The sequence below is a fragment of the Bombus fervidus genome, chromosome 14 (assembly GCF_041682495.2).
Source record: "Bombus fervidus isolate BK054 chromosome 14, iyBomFerv1, whole genome shotgun sequence".
NCBI lineage: Eukaryota > Metazoa > Arthropoda > Insecta > Hymenoptera > Apidae > Bombus > Bombus fervidus.
In genome coordinates, this window is record NC_091530.1 from 281,443 (window position 1) to 297,595 (window position 16,153).

A 16,153-nucleotide genomic window follows, 5' to 3' on the forward strand; every position below is an offset into this window, starting at 1 on the left:
AAAACTTCGATAAGCAAAATTTCCATCGAAGCATTTTCAATTCTTCAATTTCCTGCTACGGTTAAAATATCTAGTAATGGAAAATACCCTGTATTTATATACGTGTAAAATGGAATTAGATATTAATGCTCTTAAAGAACAATTACGTATTTCGATTGGCCAGCAAAATAATATATGAATATCGTACTTACTTTGCTGGATATTGAAAAGAAAATTTCTTAAAGTATTTATAGCTAGTTGATTCCATGCAAAACGAAAAATATAGAGTAAAACAATTTTTCAATAAAAAATTTAGTAAATTTATAAACAGATTCATCGTTACAAACTTTTGAAAAGTTCATATTAAATTTAAAAATTTAGAATCAAAACTTGATTATATGCGATTAATATATATTTTAAGAAAGGGTATAATATTTAAATTAAACGTTCACAGCGGTAAAATCTTAGAAAATTAAGTTAATATTACAAAATTTAATACAATTGTCAAGTGATAAATATTTTGTGTATTCTCTAAATTCTGAATGTTTTCGTACTAATACTAACTTTTCATAAATTACTGCCTATAATAAATCAATCGAGAATAACGAGTAAATAGGTTAGATTAAAAAAAAAAAAAAAAAAAAAAAATGAAAAATAAAGTACCACGGACAAACGAATATTTTATACATTTTATTAAAGAAAAAGCCAGCTTAGAGGAGCGTACTAATAGCTGTGATAATACCACTGGGTGCGAAAATCTTAAAGAAGTGTCAGTAAAACCGGAAAAATCGTTCTTAAAATGTTAAGAATTAAATCCTTTGCGAATGCTATGTACGCATCACAAAAGTGTCAAGCGGAAAGTGGTTGTAAAAAGAAAAGAGCGAAACGCGGGGCTTACAGCTGTTTAGTCGTCTCATAAAAACGTCTCCCCAGTCTGAGCGCTTACTGCATCGCTTTTTCCTTCCACCGTTGCATCGTGTCCACGTTCTTCCTGTATACTACTTCCGTTTCCAAGCAACACGTAGTGTCCATTTGTCGACGATAGCTGAGTTTCCCGGTTTCACCTAGAAATACGATATTTTTATTAGCCGTCTCGATAAATTGGTTTAGGGAAACAACAATTTTTCATAACTATGTAACAGGTTTCGTTTCTCTTTCTTGCGTTTTATTTTACAAATTGGTAGAAAAAATATCGAAAACGCTGTTCTACGATTTTCCTTCAATTTCATATAATTAGAATTTCTGATCTTCATACACTCGGAATTAACGATGTCGTAAGTTATTTTAATAGATCGACAAAAGCGCATGCATTAGACAATTTACAAAGTCATTTACAAAATAAATTAATAAATTACTCATTTACAAAGTCTTCCTTAAACGTAAAGTCGTAATAATTATTACCTCCTTTATAGTCCATTTGATCGAAATACATGTAAAATTATTACGATTCACCGACTGTACACAAATTTAATGGAAGAATGATTAATACGCGAGTATTAACTCGTGAATACATTATGGATGCAAGGATTTACGAGATAGATTCCGAAGACCAGGTGCCTGTTATGCACACAGCCGAATAAAGAAAAGGAAACGCAAAGAGCAACCTGTAGAATTCTCGAGGTTGTAGCATCGAAGGAAGAGGTTTCGATACATCCGGTTCTCGAGACGCTATCCTACATCTAGTCACTAGCTGCTGTGCCAGCCAAGTAACTATGTCAAATTACAAAACTTGGCCTTCGCAACGTGAAACCACGATCCTTGCTGATAATTAGCGACAAGCTCCATCTGCATTTCGATATTTATGATTGTTTATTACATCCACATGTATAAGTATATATATATATATATTTGGAATCTTCGTCTGCAATTAGAGATATTTCTGAAAACACTGTTTAAGAATGGTCATTGGTTTTCATTAACTTGCCTAAGAGTCAGTGGAAAATAGAGAAAGATGGTAAAGCTGATAGGAACCGAGCTGACGAGCGTTTCAGAGGCTGATGGAAGCACCGAGGGATTTGTCCCTTCTCTACCTTCCGTACTATCGCTGCTATTCCTTTTCTTGTCTTCGCCGTCGGTACACGAAGGTTTGTAATTTTAATTATTTCATTAGTGGAAATCCTTCAAATATACAAAGGAGATACAGAATAGAAGGTGAACTTCCGTTGTTCCTCTAGCTCGAGAGAATTCGTTGACGTCGTCGCCATTCTAAATCGGCTCTATTTTTCTTACAGAGACATTTCCCTTCTTTGTCGCTACTTCTTACCGACCTTTTCCTTTATCTTCAGATTTGTCGACGTCTCTGCAATTTTACTTCTCCGATAGTTAGCTTCTGCGCTTTGACTCGTTCGCGATTCATAAAAATCAGTATACGCGAATATCAACGAATCGTATCGCTGATCTTTCAGAAGATAATATAAAATGTTGTATGTTTCGAACGATGAATTGTGTAACGTTGAATCTTCGAAGATATTGTTCGTTTCGTTGACTCGTTAGTGACTATTACGGATTACATGTATATGGGCGGCTTATATGGGGTGACAGATGATTGACAATCAACAAGATGCGATTTATTAGATTCTCTAAATTTACGACGAAGCGGAACTATGTGCTATGACGATGGTTATCATAGCGATAGCGGCAGATGCGCGGCTGTCGCGATATTAGCCCGTAATAAACCACGACGTAGATAATCAAATACACGACACGTAACAAGGGCCAAGCACCTACCTCTACGTACAACGGGTCGCGTGGTGCGCTGGTAATTTAGGTACCATTGATTTGGTTAATAGCCAATTCCTATTTGGCTTAGATCCAAGAGGTCAAACAAACTGGTCGTACCACTGCGAAGGATAAAGATTAAAGCCGAGGAATCCATCGTGCTCGGTCATCGTTCTTCAGCCTTCGATAATCCTTTATTCTTACGTGCTACTTCTCTATACGTAAATATTCTTCCTTTCGTTTCCCGCTCTTTAACATCGTGGCGACATGCAGTGACGCATTCGAATTATCGTCATATGTTCTTACGTTCCCACGTTGAATGCAATAAATCGACGCGAGTTACGAAAATGTCATACGTTTACACATATAAGAATGTTCTACCTAAAAGTAAATGAAAGTTCCGCGCTGTATTTTATTAACCATTTATTTAAAACGTCGATTATTAGCATACATAAATATTACGGCAAGTTCAAACAAAGTTATAAAATACAATTAATCGTTTAATAACACGAACAATCGAATATACACGTAAGATATTACGATTACAATTAGTTAAGCAGTTATTAACAAATAAATTACTGTTTCACCGTTGCAACTCTTGTTATTAACCATTAATATTCGATACACGTACCCCTCTATGTACAAGTGGGTTGAATGCATATGTATAGGATAGTTAGGATATTAGGTAACTAGCAAGGAAGTCATTCGTCAAGTAATTCCATAGAAGAAAATACGGCGAAAGTCAAGAATCAGAAAATTCTGTTTCATTTAAGCTTCCCTTTTTTTAATTATGAACATGTAAAAAGCAGACCAAATATACGAGCATGTGCATTTGCACGCTGCAACAGATATTAATCTATCCATATATTATCGTGATTTTCCTCGTCAAATTTTACGAAATCTTTCGATGCTGAAACATCAAAATGCTCGAACGTAGTTTTCACCAAGTAGATTACTAACCACGCCTCGTTGCTTTCGGCCAATGACTATACCATCTATACATACCATCGTTCCCTCACATTCCCTACAGCAGCTAATGCATAGAGGTTTGCCGGTTTCTTTAAACGTTTATAACTGAGAAAGGTAAGCCTAAAACACAGTTTCATAGTTCTGAATTTTCCGCTTGTTTCGTTTATCGTATATGTATATTCTTAAAATTCCTTCTTGCGTTGAAAATAGTATCGTCATTTAAAAGCTGTAATAAAAGTCATAAAAATCGGATATAAATTGTTTTGGAACTCTTTTTATCTTGATATTTGCTATAAACGTTATGAACGGTAACTATTACAAACTAATTAACTAGGTAATAGAAAACTCGTTATATGGATTACCGATAGTTTAAACGTATTAATTTATTTGCAGAGAATTTCTCAATTTTGTTCAGTAAATTGATACATGTGTGCTACACATAGAAAATTTCTATCGAAAAAGATCGTTAATATCCGAACTGTTGTATATCTCTGCATTCTAAATTACGATCAAGGTAACGAACCTGAAACATTTTGCAACGTAAAGTATTTATTTTCATATATGTGGAGCTGTGGAGCTCTTTCGAAGAACGAGCATGAGCCGAGGCTATACATCTATTTGGGATCCGCTGTCTCTTTTCGTGACAGCCAGGAAATTTCATCGCGATCGGTCGGTCACCCGTATCATTCGTGGCAATACCATATTTTATTACTATCGCATTCGTTGTTACGCACGAACTTGTGAAAATGTGAAAGTCTGGAATTTGTGAGAAATTGAAAGAAACGCGAAAGTACGAGTATATCAGGATACGATCGGGATAGCGAGTCTATCGTTCGGTTACGTTCATTTCGTGCCGGTGTTATCGTCGGAAAAAACTCTACTTTCCGGGATGACTATGTTGTTGAGGCCCGTGGCGGCACGAATGCAAGGAAGAATCGTATCGCGAAGAAGCGGCACATTTTTTCTTTTATTTTCCATATATCTCTCTCTGCAATTTGTCCGTAATTGATACGGCAATCGAACGGCACGAGCAACGACGAGCAATGTTCGATGTTCGCGTGATCGGTCAGTGACGGATCAAAGGAATAATTGCGAGCGCTCGATCAATCATCTACCAATGAAACTTAACGTTTTTACATTAGCAATTATATCTACTATCATCGTTGAATTACTAAAATCTTGTGGATAAAAAAGACGCGATCCTGTGAGATTACTAATGTTGTTAAAAATATTTAAGAGCGAACAACGATCGAAATCCACGTAGATACTATAATTGAATATAGTTTAATCTCGATATCGATATCGATATCGATACAAGGACGACCAATGACTCGTAAATTCAAAAATAAACTTTCCACGTGCTACTGGGTGATAGCGCGAGTCACAAATTCAGTTTCATTCGTTGTGTAATTCGTTAGTCTTATTAATTAAAACATTTGGATAAAATTTGAATCAAACGACTTATTAATAAACAGTAATAAAAGAAGTTAGCAAGAAGAGTTGTTCCGCGCTATTAGGAGATTAACCGCGGAGATTCTTCGGTTCATTGTCATATTTCGTGAGCTTCCTTCTTCGGATACTCTGCTTTCTTCTTTTATTTTATTTTTATTCCCATTAGTCATACAGATCTCTTGGTTCCAACGACGTAAGTCCTTAGTGTCCTAGTTTCCAAACTGCCAGAGAATATATTTGCAAGACTTGTACTATCGACCGTTGGTACTTGTTCTCATTTTCATCTTTGTTCTCTTCGTTTCCTGTCTTGTCTTTAGATTTCGAATCACGAGACTACGGCGCCGCGGCGCATCTACGCGACCGTAGATATACTCTATGATGCTCGATGGCATGTTCGGAGATCTGGCAAATGGAAAACCGTTCGCGTTTGAACATCGTATCCGTACAGCAAGCGTTTTTCGTGTTATATCAACGGATACGATACGACTTTATAGTTTAACCTATTTGAAACAATACGCCAGTTCGTTGGAACAGAGGCAGACCAGGCAAAGAACAATGAAATGCAAGAAAAATATACTATTGTTAGTTACGATTCTTTTTGCTAGATCGTTAAGGTAAAAGACGGACTACCGATCACAAACTAACTTAACTCGCAAACTATTAATATTAATTCATATTATTCTGACTGGCGCGTAACCGTGTTTCAAACGGTAATCCGTATCCCAGCTAAAAAATTTGACGGAACGTCTTGCGTAAATATTAAAAGTTTACCTTTAATCTAAAGCAACAATTATTCGTGTTATATAGTGATAAATGATCCACGGGCAAAGAATAGGGTGACTTTTTGTGGGAAAGAAATGAGATGAAAGAGGAAGCTATCCTCGCCTGGTTTATAGGTAGCGAGCCGCGTTTAATTACGTCTATGGATCTATAAGAGAACTGGTAGGGCTAGGAGAACGGTGGTGGCATGATCGGCGCGACGGCCCGAGTATACCCTGGAGACCCGTAGCTAGCTTTATAATGCACGACACAATGTCTCATTGTCAGTAGTGACTCAGCGAGCAGCTGTCTGTCCTTAGCTTATTAAAGCACACATGCTATCGCTTGTAACGTCATAAATACGAAATGCGAGCGTGAACTACATACGCTACGTACGCATCGAAAGAAAAATTATCAATTATTCGACAATACGCGTATAAACATTTCGAAATCATCCATAAGTGATAATTTGGAATATCCCTCGTTAAAGATATCGATCTCATAATCGTTACGGATGTTTTGTAAGATTCTGCTTCAAAATTATACCCCCCCCCTCGACCAAAAAAAAAAAAGAAAAGAAAAAAAATCATAAAAGCCATTAATACATTGAAACGTTACTCTTTTCGATAGAATATGAAATTAACATCTATTTCGATGAATACATGTATGTGAATAAATTATAAATATGTATGTATGTATGTATGTATGTATAAATTTTTAACACATTCTGAGCATCAGCATACTATTCATGAAATAGATCCGTCTTTCGTAATGCAGCATAAATTTATGTTTGCATTGCAGAAAAATGTAAATTCACCTATTCGCTCTTCTATAGCTAAGGTATGATTGAAATTCATTGAAAATCCCCTGGCGAACGCGATTTTCTTCCAAGATAGTTTCAATAGTAGGAAAGGGCGTTTGTTGCTCAGCATACAAAGCGTTTTGTCATGCTTAATGCATAGGTACATGGTACATAGAACAATACAAAGAACGGCTGCTAAGCGATATTGAAATCAAAATTCGAAAACAAGCATCTTTCTATAACTGTGAATATCAAATGTATATTCCCATTTCGTCTATGTAAAGCATCGATCTGTGTTTCTATAATTAGCAGCTTATTAGCACCTTGTTGTTTGTAGTTTTGCATCATTGTTGTTTTCTTTACCACAATTTATAAGCTTCGACAGAAATTTCTTTTGTTCTAGTTGCTTTTTATGTTGTTCAGTTGTTGTTTATCGAAGAGTTACGCTTTTTAATTTTTCACTTGTCCGACTTCGTTTCTCTGCATAATTCATAAGAAAAGATCAACCGCTTTCTATTTATTTACATTATTTTCACACTGACAAAAAATCAATTAAAAATTTCTCACATATTCTTCTTATCGGGTATTATTAAATATTCTATCGCGAGGTAACGTTATCGACGTGTATTTCTCATTTGATATTAATTCGTTATTAATATCCAATTTCATCGGTTTTACGAAAGCATGTCTGAAAATGCCACGAATTAGGATTTTAATCGATAAGTGGGAATATTGTGAAAAGAATGTCGGATGGTCTGGTTCGATTAAATACTTAAGGATTTTAAAATGAATGCAAATATCGGGTGGCGAAGGCGTGACGGTTAGGATTGGTGGGGAAGCACGTTCTCTATTTTGCTGGGGAATCGGTCTGATCGTAGCCTGAACTGGGCTAGGAAGCAATCTCGCGAGACGACAGGATCGCACGAGTCGTTAACGAAATTCGTTAACGACATTCGTGCGTTCGAGCGAAATAAGGTTGGGTAGTTTAATCGAACGATCTCTTCTCGGATGTTTTCCTTTTCCGTTACCTTTTTCCTTCGCCAAGATGAGAAAATCGAATGGATCGAGCGACGGTTTTCGCGATCGTCCCTTTTGGTAATTACTCTTCCTTGTCTCATTGTTTGACTAATTAACGTTTCTCAATGTGAACTAATCCCAGAGATAACCAACAGATATATATTTTTATACATTAAATTCACGTACCTAGCTTTACTCGTGATCATTTAATATTTTTATGACTCTAAAGACATAATATATACATATATATAAAGACTATAAAAAAAAAAAGACCCGAATAGCCTGATACACGCATTACACAACTGCTTCATTCCTATCACAAATAAAAATTAAAACACAAGGTATAATAATGTAATTATAATAAATTACGTTTAATTGATTGAACGGCCAATAAGATAACAACCAATTACATTAAAACGAATATATACGGGTATGATGAACAATTTTCTCTTCTTCGTTTGTTAACTACGATATACGTGTGTACATGTACACGCAGAATATCGTTAGTTTTTTAGATTTAAAGTATAAGATTCGTAATCGATCGATAATCTGACCGACTAACAAAATCCCTGTAATCACCGATTACCACGTTGATCGTATCTACCGAATTTTATACGAGATTTTATATAAAATCAATTTTTATATCATACCACAACGATCAAATACCAGAATTTCAAGAGGCAGTTTAACCTTTTGATCTATCAAAGTGTCTACGCGATGCCATTCTATGATCGATCGATCGATCGAAATTTATAACTGTTTTTCAATATTTTCTTACGATACTTGCTCAATTTCCGCTTCTTCTTTCAGTTGTCCGAAATATCGGCTTTAAACATCTAAAATTCGTAAGCTGACGACGATAGCTCGTTTCCATCTTTCCTTGAATATTTTTCACCAGCGGCCTCGCCGCTTCGCTTTATTCCTACCAGTCTTTCTATTCTACTAATCGATAAACATTCTACGTGAATACAGTCTGCGAGATTTGATATTAGAGATTTCCATTTATGAAAATGTAACTAACGATACTCTCTTTCCATATGTGTACGTCTTTCTGCGAAGAAAATTATTCGATGATCAAATAATTCGAAAGATTTAAAATTATTATAATATATTAGACAGGATATGTTTTAAAAATTATCGAGCGAATATTTATACGAAGGAACGTTTTCTCGATCACGGTCTGGAACATTAAGTATTACTGGCCCCGTGGCACGAACGAACCACCTATATTATTTGCTATGAGCTAGGAACACGGTATCAAATCATAAACAAATATTCCGGTAACGAGAAGCAAACAGTGCGTTCATGGGACAGCTGAGATGATACCTACGTAGTAATGGTAGGTAACCAAGAGAGATGAAAGACAAAAAAGACCGAGGACGGTATGGTGAAGCAGTGAATGAATATAACAAGCGATAAAAAGTGACGTAGAATACGCTCTAAACGCATAAAGATGATGCGCAACGATGAATAAAAATTAAGAATAAAAAATTAAATACATACGTAAACTTGGTATATAGTAAGTTATACGCGTATAATTACGAGCGAACAAGATAATAGACAATAGGCATATAAAATTATGACAAAAGGTCGGTGAAAACGTTGTATAACTTATACGTAAAATGAGATTCCACGAGCGAAAGAGATACATCGTAATTCGTTATTTCACAGAGTTACTGTCACATAATGCGCAATATATCTGTATACGTTGTATGTATACGTATATGCGTGCATGTAACATGTTATAATATTAGAAATTTAATTGAGAACTGTATTCAGCAAAGAAAGCTGCAAATAAGGAAAGTTTCGTATATTTTAAAGACAGGGAAAAGGTATGACATTAATTTTATATTATTAAATTTCTATCAACGCGCAATAAAAAATTAAGAAATAATACCATCTTACTTATTTTACGTATACGTAACGTACGTACTGTTGATTCTTTTTATTACGTAATAGAACGCAACTACGTAATTACAACGTAAAACATAACTCTTCCTTGCATGTTTTCTGTAGTCCACGTTTCGCCCTTAAATCCCTTCGTTTTCTCCGTATGCACATGTATGTGTATGTGTATGCATACACGAGTCGTATAATATATGTACGTAGCGTAGACACGTACATACATGCATAGTTGAAAAATAAACATGTTTCGCTTATCTTTGGCTGGAGAAAATTTTCAATAATAGCCACGATTATCGAATACCTATGGGGAAAGAATAGTTATAGTTTAAACGAAATTTGGGAAAGGACGAAAGTAAATTCAGACGGGGATAAAAGCGGAGAAAGTACCGGGAAAGGAAAATTTGAGGAGAAAACAGAATCCATTCGCGTTCGTACCTGCGTATGCATAAGCATTTTATCTGCGAGGCTACGCAGAGACGAAAGAAAAGTCCTTGAAAGTAGGAAGCTGAAAGAATAGAAAATTGAAAATATCCATAGAAATCTGGATAGAGGGAACTTGGGAAAAACAAAATAAAAAACACTTTTGTAAGAGCACGCTGCCTGGCACATGGTAACAGCGCTATAAACTACTTATTTCGCCCAATATTCTGCCACTAATTAAGGACACGATGCACGTTCCTTGATCTTAAGTAATACGAAATGATTATTACAGAAGCTCTTCGCATTATGGAAAACTTTGATATTCCCGATAATCGTGCGAGATTTAAAATAAGCATTCGTTCAAATATAAGAACGCTTTAAAATGTTCTGGATTAAAGCGCTGGTTTCCTGTTTCTTAATAAAATCCAATCGATTTTTTATATAATTGTATTCTTTGTCTAATGAAAAATTATTTCCAAGCTTTCTCCGGTACGTGTAAATGTGCAATCGTCGTGGAAACAGGAATCGATGGGAGGTATATAAGGAACGAAATAAAAAGAAAATAAGCAATTTTAAAAGAGCGAAGGGAGAGATACATACCAAAGTACAGTGCAAACTGGCAGATTGCACACTCTTGCCTATTGTGTCTATCTATGTGTATATATATATGTATGTATGTATGTATGTATGTATGTATGTATGTATATATACGCACATATGTGTGCATGTGTGTCCATATATCTATATGCATACATATAACTATGTACATACATAACTGCTGCATATTTTCGGCACTGCAGCTTGATATCGACATACTACATGCCACGCGTACAGCATACAGACATACATGGTAAATACCATGTACCATACCATGAAATCGCATATCAGGTGTGCATCATAGAATGGTATGTGCGTATTAGTCTCCACACAAATGCGCACGTTACACGTATGTACATACTCGGTGGAAACTTCTATATTCTATATATACCGGTATAGATATTCTATATGATATATTCCTCGGTAATGCTCGTATCATTCGTAATCCACGCGTGTATGTCCTATATGATCTGAATTCATACGATGCGACTCGTATTCTTCGGATATGCGTATTAATTTTATAATAAGTTAAAAGCGTTATTTCCTGTAAAGGAGTCATCTGTAAATCTATAAGGCAATATTACTTACTAACTTTGCTGCGAAATTTTCTAACACTTACTACTCGATAAGGAAAAAAAAAAGAAGAAAGAAGAAAAAAGGTAGAGAGAAAAATCAAAGTTGTCAGAAAAGTGATCGAACGCCGAGATCTTTCAACTTGCCGCCGATGTATCCGTCGATGTGTTCGCAAATAAAACGTTAGAAAACCGACTAATGACTATACGCGTATAATATATGCGAATACTAGTCTAACGGCAGAAGCTGCCGGACGTCAGAAACAACCTCGTGCTTGCGAAAATAATGGGGGCGGGAAACGAGCGAGTGCTCGAGAACACCGGGGCAAGTACGAGAGATGCGGCCGAGCGATTAGGGCGTAGACCGTTTCTCTTACGCCGCGTTCCAGCTGCTGCAATGAACGGCACAGAATACACTCGAACCGTTTAAAAAAAAGGACCCTTTTAATAGGCTCTGTCCATTAACTGTGGGAAAACGCGTGCTACGCGTAAGCGAATAGACTTCGTTCTTCCTATACTCGATAGTATAATATCGTAAATAAAAAAATAATATGTATAGGTTTTACTAGATCGACGTACGGAGATCGCACGAGGATCGGGTCGATCCAGTTCGTAATTTCATAGAAAAAACTTAGTTAAGCCATTCGTTTGATATATACGATATATCTCTTGGATATGATATCTTATAAGCTAGGAGAAGATTAAAACGACGACCGAGGACCTCTATTTTCTATCAATATAATCGTGTCTTGCACTTTTCGTATCACGCTTCTACGAACACTTTTCAAAGTGTCTTGCATTTTCAAATATTCCGAAGTATAACATAGGAATGCTGACCACGAACCATGAACAGGCTGCTTCAACTTTCTCGTTTTATTGGACCCAGTTTTTAACTGAACGCTATTCGAGGAAACATATCGGCTTAAACCCTGTGCTTTTCTCTACAAGCACGTGCCTTAGGATGGCTTAGAAGGTTGGAACAACATTAGGAACATCGAGATGAAACTTGAAAAAGCTGCATGCTAGTTTCCATGTTCGATCCGCCGTTATAATGAAAATACCTACGAAATCTTTGGATCATTCTGAAAAAAACGTTAACGATACGGTGAATTCTTATTTATGCTTGAACGAATCGAACCAGGGATACGAAGGACAGATATAAAAGGATAAAAGAATAACGGTAAATACGTTAGCCACTGACGTCGTTGCGTCCGGTTGTACGCAATTTTAATAGCCTTTGAACTTCCTAAACGAATACTATATCGTACGGATACAGATTCAAGTACAAAAAGGCTATAACCTATAACAACCTGCGATAAATGCTTCGAGCTGGATGCACGATACAATCTACCAACTGCAACTGTATGTACGTGCTAGCAAACTAAACAAATACAGGCACAGCTTCCAACTTTGATCACTCGTTGCACGAGAAGCCAGGTTATATGGGCTTTCAAAACGTTGCGATTGTTTCACGAAAGTCTCGGCAACTAGCCATCTGGTGCTCTCATTTATTGCAATTCCCGTCACATTATATACCGTACGTTCGAACAGCTTTAAAATTCACCAGTTACTCGATGACGATATACAGGATAGCGGTCTATGTTAATTTAGAATTAACGTTCATTTCTTATTGGCACGATGGATTCGTTATGTAACAAACTGTTTTCGCGGTTACGGTTTTCATTAAATCTACGAGTGGCAGGATAGAAATTGATTATTATATTTATAGAAATATGTTAAAAGTATAAGTAAAAAGTTACTAGCGAGTATTCGATACACGTGTCTTTAAAATTTTCTTAACGATAGGTAAGATAAGATTGGACACGTGTTTATCGAATATCGTAATACAATGTCGTAACTATATCGTATCGGCCTATGTAACTTAATTATTTGAGATGAAAAACCGAAGAACGTTAGTTCTAAAGGTTAGAATCACGATCGATAAACCGATAAATCCTTTATCGAACGATCGACAAATCGGTGGCACGATAAATCGTCTGCTGCTTGCAAGTATCGTAATAACATGGCCGACATTGCATAAGGGTAAGGAGTCGATTGGTCTATCCAGAGGAAGACGTTTTACATTTCACTCGATAACCATGCAGCTCGGTTTTCGACTGAAAAAGGTAGTAGCGAGTTGGCTCGTTAAATCTGGATGCTTTCATTTTGCTGCGCAGAGTAACAGCAAGGTAACTCCGAGGGCGACGAGATCCCCGAAGCAGGAAAAGAGGAAGATCGGAAAGAGGCGTAACCTTCTGTCTCTTCTTACCTGAAGCTGTAGCCGACCTAGTTAATGCCGGTCGCGTCTACGATGGAGATTCACTAAGAAAGAAGCTCCAACGAGCGTGACTAATGCGGGGTTATACGTATACGTTTCTCTGGATAGATACAGAAAAGCGAGTAAAAGGGAGCAACTGCAGCCACTAGTTCGCTTGACAAGATTCCTGCCTGGCTCGGGTGGGGTCGGAGACGGAAAACGTATTCAGAAGGCAGGCACGAGCGACGGAGGACCCGTTGTATCCACCGACAAATACGGCGCATCCCTCTTCGCCGTTTCTCCGAAAGAAAAACTCCGATGTGATATGCTTCTAGCATAAGAGTAAGAGGACGTTGGGCTAAGGCGAAAACCGACAAAAACAATAACCCGTCGTGTCGCCTCGAACTCAACCAATCACTCTGCTCCCTTCTCTTTCGACGATATTCTCGTTTTTATTGCTGCGCAAACAGCTTATAAGAAAAACATGTATTCCTATATGGACGTTACATCTCCCGCGCGAAATAAATTACACACACACACACACATTTACGGAGAAGCATTTGCCAAGGCAAATACTCGAGAGTAAGACACGACAGACTTTCCAGACGAACCAATTTCATCGTGAATGCCCTCTGATTAAATGACACCAGTCAGCTTTACCTAAGACCTAAAGCATCGCCAACCGAAACAAAATCCTAGCAACAAGTTTCGACTTACGTTTCGTGTTATACGTGTACGTATTACGTATATGCAGGAAAGTATCCACGAGAAGATATTTGTTTCGGTTTAACGACGAATCGCTTCTTTCGATTAAAACGACATCGCTAACACTCGACCAACTTTCTCACAATCACGTTCTCCGACTAAACTAACATTCTCGACCGTTAAATGCGTCAAAGAATAAAGATCTACTTCTTGCCCGACAGTTTCGTACATCGTTTGTCCGTAGATGAATAACGTGTAATATTTAAAGAAAGGTAGGAACAAACAAGTAAAAAAAACGAAGGCGATACGTAAAATATGAAACATCGCAACTTCTCTTAAGCTTGTAAATACCTTTTTCTTTATTAACGTTATATAAAAGATGTTATATATTCTGATGAATAGAATTCTGCCTTATACGCGAATATAAAAAACGTTTCGTTATTCGTTAAAGGTAAAAATGTAAGTGAGATTTTTTATTTTTCTGCGAATTTCAAATCTTTTCTCGCACGATATTATGTATGCCATTTTACATTTATAAAGAGCTAGTCATTTTCACTGCGTACGAGTATGCTACACTATCCCACTATAAAGCGATCCGTTACGTTCGCCAATTGTAGCCAATGTTCGACTACTTATTTTTCTTATCCTTTTTTTCGCGTTAATTTTTTCCCAACTTCCATCGACCGTTGTTCCAATCCAATTACGCACCGTCGATATTGAATCGGCTTCAAATCTTACACCGGTATCAGCGTTACTTGTATTCCAATTGATAATGACGTCACGTCATTCTACATTTCGGAGATACGTAACGTTACCTCGCAATTATTTAAATTCGTAACAGCGGCTTTTTCGAACGATATCAGCTACAAATTATGCGCCTTTTTTCAATTTTGTGTCAGACATTTCCATTATGTGTTCCATTGTGTTGGACATTATTATTACTTACCATTTACAGTAAATGAACGAAGATCCGTTACACGAGTATCAGTTAGGTAGGTGTTTGTAACGTATCGACTTACCAATCCAGATTGTTATTTATTTATATCTTTATATGTATATCTTTCACAACGGCACGTACGTATTTAAAGAATTTGTATTCTATTATCGGATTTGTATTATATTATTATATTCGAACAACGTAACGATATCTTTTCGCAGTTTCAAAAATATTCTAGTATAATGTTTTGTGCGAACGAAGAAGAAAATCATGTTCGTTCGATGAATAGTTTTGAAAACGAAAATTTCGTAAAATCTTGTAAAATTGAACATTTTATATGTTTTTTGTTAAAACTTCGTTTGAAACGTAACGAATCCACGATTATAAGAAAGTACTACTAAATGATAGAAAATTTAATATAATTGCAGCTAAATAATTAGCATGTAAACGTTATAGGCGAAAATATTTTGAAAATCAACCTGTAAATAGCATTCGACAGTGGCACGCATTGCACGCCCGACGTTCGAGTCTGACGCCTGTTTTATAGCGTTTTATGATGAAACCTCTTTGTTTTACATTTTTTGTTAATAAAAATTTCATTAACATATTGATGAGATTTTCCCAATTTAAAATGAGACCAAACACGAAATTGTTACAAAATTCGGTTACGTCGATCGAGCTTGTGCATCTTCTTTTTCGAACCGTTGTTCGGTCGGTTATATTACCGCCATCGCCGCTATCGCCGTTATTGCCGTTATCCGGTATTCGGCTGGGTCCTGGCTGCCAGGACATAACTTTAGACGTTTAAAAGACGACACGAATAAACGCAAATACGATACACCATGACACATTAGCACAGTATCGTTTCTCCTTCTCTTTCTTTGTCTTATATCGTTACGTCTTATTACCTTTAACGTTAAGTAGGAACGCGAACAATATGCAGCGATACACCGGTGGTGATACCTCGGTGGTGGTATCTCGGAAGGAGAAGCGTCGTTCGCGAGCATTCGATTAAGCACCATTTCGTTAAGTTATCGATCTCGCTACGTATATAATCCTCCTAA

General features: G+C 36.6%; 1 long non-coding RNA gene across 1 annotated transcript in view; it reads right to left on the reverse strand.

Moving 5' to 3' along the window:
- Window positions 1-655: 655 nt before the first annotated feature.
- The window catches only part of LOC139994522 (uncharacterized), a 342,661-nt gene continuing 327,163 nt past the window's right edge, over window positions 656-16,153 (reverse strand). The window contains exon 3 of the long non-coding RNA XR_011801657.1: window positions 656-1,043. This is a non-coding gene — a long non-coding RNA (uncharacterized lncRNA). The remainder of the gene's footprint in view (window positions 1,044-16,153) is intronic.